General features: G+C 38.7%; 1 pseudogene; it reads right to left on the bottom strand.

Annotated features, from left to right (window-relative positions):
• Window positions 1–4,805: 4,805 nt before the first annotated feature.
• LOC107574107 (von Willebrand factor A domain-containing protein 7-like) lies at window positions 4,806–6,865 on the bottom strand (annotated as a pseudogene).
• Between the last annotated feature and the right edge of the window lie 1,435 nt (window positions 6,866–8,300).

Below are 8,300 nucleotides of genomic sequence, written 5' to 3'. Positions count from 1 at the left end.
TTCAAATAAGAATTTTTTTTTTTAAGCTACGGAAAAATAAATTTGAATAGTATCTGAAAACATATCTTGGTGGGGTTGCTTGTTGGCCAAAAGCAACAAAACTGAGGTTTAAATGGGTCATATGATGCTATTTCAATTTTTCCTTTCTCTTTGGCGTGTTACAAAGAAGATCTGTAAAGTTGCAAAGACTAAAGTCTCAAATCCAAAGAGATATTCTTTATAAAAGTTGAGACTTGTCCACGCCCTCCTAAAACACCTCGTTTAAACACACCCCCACATGTCTACGTCACTGTGTGGGAAGATTTGCATAACACCACCCAAATGTTCACGCAAAGAAAGAAAGCGTAACTTTTATTCTCGCTGTAGTATTGTTGTTGCCGCCGCCGCCATTGTCGTGAAGGCGCTGTGTGATTCGTTGTGAAAGCGAAACTACTTTGTTTGGTCTTCCAAAAGAGGACGATATCTGCTTCGTCATGCCTGGAGCTGATCTGTGCTGGTCGCTGAGGAAATACATCAACATCGTGCTGTGGATCTCCGGATCGGCTTTCACCGTGGACAAAGCGGAGTCCAGACCGGGGTCGTCACACATGGTTGCCGCAAGCCCCCCGGCCGCTCCTTTGTCGAATCCGCAGGGCGCACCGTTCTCAAGACCGCCGGCCGCCGCTCACTCTAGCCCGCCGTGTGTCACGCTGTGTGATGCATTTTATGGAAGACTGTTTCCTGAACCTGCAGTTCTGCATAGCCTACAATGGGTCTGCGGCTCAAAGGCTGTTCTATAAAGTGGGGCAGTTCCAACTTTGCTAGGACAGTCTGGCGCTTCTGACACGCAGCCTGTAAGTAAAGTTTTTTTACATTTAAATAATTTGCCACTGATGATTCAAACGCGAGTTTAAAGCAGTGTAGCGCTTGTTGTTTGTCGCTTCTCCGATCACAAATGCAGACATGGTTTTATGTCAAACGCATATCAAAAACACGTAACGCATAAAAAGACAGTATAAGTCATTATAATCAGTAATTATGTCCCCACTGGATGCAACAAATGCCTCGTTTGTAATGGGTTTTATTGGTTTTGTCTCATCGCGCCGGGACACATGGAAACACAGTATGGCGAGGGGTGTAACATTTCCGTCACACGCTTGAGGTATTCAGCCAATCACAATGCACTGGATAGCTGGCCAATCAGAGCATAGCTCACTTTTCAGACTGATGAGCTTTGTAAAAATCGACGCCAGATTGGCAGATGTCAGAAAGGCGGGGCATAGAGGAGAAACAATAATGTACAGTATGTGGAAAATTATGTGTTTTTTTAACCTTAAACCGCATAAACACATTGCATTACACCAAATACACAAAATAATGTTATTTTTAGCAACGTCATATGACCCCTTTAAATGAAATTAATTAAAAGGTTGTGAGACTTGAAAATAACTTTCCTTTTTGGCAGTTTAGTCCTCTCAAGTCATGCAAATAATGGACAGTTGAAAGCAGAAGTTGAAGAATGAAAATAATCGACCACAAATTTGATTATCGATTAGTCGCCTGAAAACCATCTGCCAGTCAGTCACTTCATTTTACAGTAGTAAATAACACATTTCTATGGACAAAAAACATATGGAAAACCATGGCAGATGTAGAATGAGAAACATGAGAATGCTTTATAAATGCTGCGGAGTCGTGGCCTAATGGCTTGAGAGTGTGACTTGTAACACAAAGGTTGCTGGTTCGAGTCTCTGTACAGAGTCTTGTTAAAGCTCACAGACTTCAATGAATGAGCACCGGTGAGCGTATGCGCGTTAGACAGTACAATAGACAGTTAGACAGTAAAATATTTTGTGTTAGAAATTAATTTTAGGTATAAAATTCTATATGTAACACAAGTAGTCATATTTATGAGAGCAGTAGCAGTAAAATCGCTATTGTTGGTATAGCCGGTTAATGTAATATAATTACTATTTTCAAATGAGTTGGTGTGTGTGTTCATTATACCTCGAACAAGTTTACATTTTATTTCTAATTACTAATTTCTTTAGAGATAAAACTTTTTGATGTGGCCTTTGAATGTTCTGTACCTACTCTGCATAAATGTCTTTTTTAAGATTTGAAGATTTCTTCTGTGTTAGTTTTCGACGCGTGTTCACGAGCTGTCTATGCAGGGTCAGAAAGCTCTCGGATTTCATCAAAAACATCTTAATTTGTGTTTAGAAGATGAACGAAGGTCTTACAGGTTTGGAACGACATGAGGGTGAGTAATTAATGACAGAACTTTCATTTTTGTCTGAACTATACCTTTAACATGAATGACGGATAACATGCTTGTGTACCATGTACTAAGTTTATCATGACATGAGATTTAGTTTTTGACATGCATCTCTGTCTTTCATGATTCACCATTTTCTTTACAAGCCATGAAGTCCATATAAACTGAAAGGAGAGATTTCTAGGGATTTTTATCTATTCCACATATGCAGGGGTTCAATCATACAGTAACAGCATCCGGAGAGCCATGGTCATACCAAGAAATGCAGCAATTGCTCGTTATCACAATGATATTGAGCAAGGTGTTCAAACATATGGATGTGTAATCATGAGGAATGGCCAGTCTGCGTTCACTGAAGAAATCAGGATTTATTCAACTTGAAAAATAAGGAGAAAAATTTAAATTTTGCTGTATTTCATATCTTAAGAAATATGTGAAATTGTGATGATTCACCTAAATTAGATGTTGATACTGTTTACTGTCTATTTGCCTTACTATACTGTAATTTGTGTACCAAATTAACTGCAGTTTATTGTCAGTTATTTATTTTGTCAATAAACAGAGTTTATTTATATATAGATGCATATAGGCCACTGACGATTCAAATGCGAGTTTTGAGCAGTGTAGAGTAGCACTTGTTGTTTGTCGTTTCTCCGATCACAAATGCAGACATGGTTTTATGTCAAACGCATATCAAAAACACGTAACGCATAAAAAGACAGTATAAGTCATTATAATCAGTAATTATGTCCCCACTGGATGCAACAAATGCCTCGTTTGTAATGGGTTTTATTGGTTTTGTCTCATCGCGCCGGGACACATGGAAACACAGTATGGCGAGGGGTGTAACATTTCCGTCACACGCTTGAGGTATTCAGCCAATCACAATGCACTGGATAGCTGGCCAATCAGAGCATAGCTCACTTTTCAGACTGATGAGCTTTGTAAAAATCGACGCCAGATTGGCAGATGTCAGAAAGGCGGGGCATAGAGGAGAAACAATAATGTACAGTATGTGGAAAATTATGTGTTTTTTTAACCTTAAACCGCATAAACACATTGCATTACACCAAATACACAAAATAATGTTATTTTTAGCAACGTCATATGACCCCTTTAAATGAAATTAATTAAAAGGTTGTGAGACTTGAAAATAACTTTCCTTTTTGGCAGTTTAGTCCTCTCAAGTCATGCAAATAATGGACAGTTGAAAGCAGAAGTTGAAGAATGAAAATAATCGACCACAAATTTGATTATCGATTAGTCGCCTGAAAACCATCTGCCAGTCAGTCACTTCATTTTACAGTAGTAAATAACACATTTCTATGGACAAAAAACATATGGAAAACCATGGCAGATGTAGAATGAGAAACATGAGAATGCTTTATAAATGCTGCGGAGTCGTGGCCTAATGGCTTGAGAGTGTGACTTGTAACACAAAGGTTGCTGGTTCGAGTCTCTGTACAGAGTCTTGTTAAAGCTCACAGACTTCAATGAATGAGCACCGGTGAGCGTATGCGCGTTAGACAGTACAATAGACAGTTAGACAGTAAAATATTTTGTGTTAGAAATTAATTTTAGGTATAAAATTCTATATGTAACACAAGTAGTCATATTTATGAGAGCAGTAGCAGTAAAATCGCTATTGTTGGTATAGCCGGTTAATGTAATATAATTACTATTTTCAAATGAGTTGGTGTGTGTGTTCATTATACCTCGAACAAGTTTACATTTTATTTCTAATTACTAATTTCTTTAGAGATAAAACTTTTTGATGTGGCCTTTGAATGTTCTGTACCTACTCTGCATAAATGTCTTTTTTAAGATTTGAAGATTTCTTCTGTGTTAGTTTTCGACGCGTGTTCACGAGCTGTCTATGCAGGGTCAGAAAGCTCTCGGATTTCATCAAAAACATCTTAATTTGTGTTTAGAAGATGAACGAAGGTCTTACAGGTTTGGAACGACATGAGGGTGAGTAATTAATGACAGAACTTTCATTTTTGTCTGAACTATACCTTTAACATGAATGACGGATAACATGCTTGTGTACCATGTACTAAGTTTATCATGACATGAGATTTAGTTTTTGACATGCATCTCTGTCTTTCATGATTCACCATTTTCTTTACAAGCCATGAAGTCCATATAAACTGAAAGGAGAGATTTCTAGGGATTTTTATCTATTCCACATATGCAGGGGTTCAATCATACAGTAACAGCATCCGGAGAGCCATGGTCATACCAAGAAATGCAGCAATTGCTCGTTATCACAATGATATTGAGCAAGGTGTTCAAACATATGGATGTGTAATCATGAGGAATGGCCAGTCTGCGTTCACTGAAGAAATCAGGATTTATTCAACTTGAAAAATAAGGAGAAAAATTTAAATTTTGCTGTATTTCATATCTTAAGAAATATGTGAAATTGTGATGATTCACCTAAATTAGATGTTGATACTGTTTACTGTCTATTTGCCTTACTATACTGTAATTTGTGTACCAAATTAACTGCAGTTTATTGTCAGTTATTTATTTTGTCAATAAACAGAGTTTATTTATATATAGATGCATATAGTGATCTGAATGCATAATTTAATGCACGTTTTAATTTTAAACTTCCACATCTGTATCCTTAGTTGCATCTGGATATCTTGATTTGAGTTTAAACAAAGAAAAACGAGTTTTCCATTCGCCCGTTGGCTTTTCCATATGAAGCCCCATCAATCTGAAAGAAAGTGAGAAAAAAAATAGTTAATGGTTAATTATTGGCTGCAGAGACATTGAAACCACTTAAAGGGGTCATATGATGCGATTTCAATTGTTCCTTTCTCTTTGGAGTGTTACAAGCTCTTGGTGCATAAAGAAGATCTGTAAAGTTGCAAAGACTAAAGTCTCAAATCCAAAGAGATATTCTTTATAAAAGTTAAGAGTTAACCACTCCTACCTAAAACGGCTCGTTCTAACACGCCCCCACATGTCTACATCACTATGTGGAAATATTAGCATAATGCCGCCCAAATGTTCACGCAAAGAAAGAAGGCGTAACTTTTATTCTCGCTGTAGTATTGTTGCCGCCGCCATGTCGTGAAGGCGCTGTGTGATTCGTTGTGAAAGCGAAACTACTTTGTTTGGTCTTCCAAAAGAGGATGATATTCGCTTCGTCATGCCTGGAGCTGATCCGTGCTGGTCGCTGAGGAAATACTACAACTTAGCGCTGTGGATCACCGGATCGGCTTTCACCGTGGACGAAGCGGAGTCCAGCCCGGGGTCGTCACATGTGGTTGCCGCAGGCATCACAATATGGTAAGAGACGTAACATTTCCATCTCACGCTTGAGGTATTCGGATGAGCTTTGTAAAAATCGACGTGTTTCAGAAAGGCGGGGTATAGAGGAGAAACAATAATGTACAGTATGTGGAAAATAATGTGTTTTTTTAACCTTAAACCGCATAAACACATTTCATTACGCCAAATACACAACATAATGTTCTTTTTAGCAGCATCATATGACCCCTTTAAATGTTCACATTCAAACCATCATGTTAATTATTTTGTAGTTTGTTGGACAGTTCATGTGATGCTAATGCATTGGATTTTAGCTTATTTATTTTCTTGGTTCATAAAAAGTGTTAACATACATGTACTTTTGACGTTTTAGTATGAGTTAATCCCCCATATGTACCTGAAGAAGTTGGCTTCATTATTATTCTTCCAGATCTTCTCCAGCAGCTGCACACTGGCATCAATGGCAACATCTGCAGCTTTATTATGCATTGAACCATGGCTGGAATCACTGGCATCCTTATTGATTCCATCCAGGCTTTTCGTAAGGTCAGCTGTGATGTCTCCAGGACCTCCGTGGCTACATTTCCCTGTCAAGAAATACAAATAAGCATCATGACGACTTGTACTGTACTAAATGTAGCTTATTTCTGTATATTTCCTGATGCTCCATCGAATTTGAAAGTTACCTTTTGGTTTCTTTATTCCGAAGTATCCTGAAGTCAGAATCTGTTCGTCAATAATGTTCTTCAGAATGTTTCCCTCACAGTTATTAGTTGGACACTCACAGGTTTCTTGGTTTGGCTCTGGAGGGAGAATACGCAAATGAAATGGAGGAGAACGTAAAGTTTCTCGAGAGAATGCAAAAGTATTTTCCTCCCATCTTCTGTTTTACAACCACTAGTAACTTTCAGGGCTCCGTACACACACACACACACACGCGCACAAACACCTACTTGCAGGGTTGGGTATGTTCTCTTCTGAATTGATCAGGGCAGTACAGGGTTTGGTGTTTCCCAGCTCTATCCAGTTACTGTGGCTGTAGAAATCCTTTCATTTACCAGACGACACGCGTACGAGTTAGTGCATTTATTCGTTCTCATTTTAAAGTCACATACCAGCTACACAGATCTGCACGATCGGACTCACTTGTAAAGTATGCAGAATCTTTCCAAGCTTCTTTCGGGCATCTGCAAATTAATTTTTGCTGATGTCTTTCGTGATGTCCTCCACTCCCTTGATTATGAGCATTTTCCCATCCACAAACTTCTCGCCGTGAAAATGGTATTTCGCTTCGAGGAGATGGTCAACGTCTGAGCGACTCATAATTTATATAAACTATCCTTTGAAAAAGTCCAATTATACACTACAAGGTTTACTCAGGTACATCATATAACAATGAAGCTACTTCAGGGCAATGTCTCATATATATATATATATATATATATATATATACACACATTTATGTAATTAATAAGTTAATCAGAACCGAAGAACTGTTTTATGGGACAAAATCAATTTTTGACAGCTTTGGGATGAATGAACATCACATTTAGGATGACAACATCCTTAAACAACAACAACAATAAAACTAGAATATGGTCTACATTTCTAAAATTTTATAAGTGATTCACTAGCATGAATCGGATTTTCCAAAACTACATATGACAGAGAGGGCCGATGACGAACCGATTCGCTAGATCGAAGCTTTCCAAATATACGAGATAGACCCGTTTAGATTAGATTTAGATAGACCACGATTCATTAGTGAACCGGTTCATCCTAAACAGGTCTCGCTCATATATCATATAAGCTACATTGAAAGTAGCTGAGCTACTCTGAAAACTAGGCCTACTTGTATGTTTGGATAAGCACCCACAGAATATTTAATTTCTATTGTTACCATTAATTCTGTAACCGTTTACCCACAGACCACAAGACAATGTTGTTTTTACTGTGGCAGAGGTAATTACTCTGGGAATGAGGCAAAGCGACACAGCATGAAGGAGGTATCTGCGACGGTTCGATGCGGTTCGAGTTTATAGAAATAGCTTCCCAGATATCACAGGTACGTCTGCAAGATGTCTGTTAAAGATCGCTTCATCTGGAAAGCATCTGCTGTGTACAAACATCTGACAGACGTCTCTAAGATGTCAGTTTTACATTCATTCTAAATCATAAACATCTTAAAGACATAACATCTATTTGACATCTGATAGGAAACGTCCTGTAGACGTATTGCAGATGAGCAAACACTCTAAAAAACACTCTTGCAGATGTAAATGCAGACGTTAAAGTCTCTGTGATGTATGAGTGCTATCAGGGGTTTAGCGGCCCTCTGACACGGAGCAGATCGTTTTGGTGCGAATTATTATCAACTGTGCAAATTATTATTACACCTAGTTCTGATGCCGAACTAGATGTAAAGTTGAACCCTAAAACAGTAACAGGCATTATGGTTTTACAGTTGTCGTATAAATTTGTATTCTTATCAAAATAAGTACAGACTATAAAACAGATTATGTGGCTTGTATTACTCTTGTTCAAACAGCTGCATGAGCCGTGATGTCAAAGACAGCAGACATTCGTGACATAGCCCCCCCCCCATGGAGCGGCTTCCAGAAGCTCCTAATTCAAAATCCAGGAGGGCGGAGGAGCGGAGGCGGAACAGGGGGAGGGACGGAAGGCCAGGTCCACGTGGAAGTGGAGAGACCGGAGACTGGGGCAGAGCAGGGTACCCAGGCTGAACCGGCAAAGCAGG

Source organism: Sinocyclocheilus grahami, unplaced genomic scaffold (genome assembly GCF_001515645.1).
Source record: "Sinocyclocheilus grahami isolate Dianchi unplaced genomic scaffold, SAMN03320097.WGS_v1.1 scaffold2117.1, whole genome shotgun sequence".
NCBI lineage: Eukaryota > Metazoa > Chordata > Actinopteri > Cypriniformes > Cyprinidae > Sinocyclocheilus > Sinocyclocheilus grahami.
Note: the sequence above shows the minus strand (reverse complement) of the source record. Positions and strands in the feature narration are given on the sequence as shown.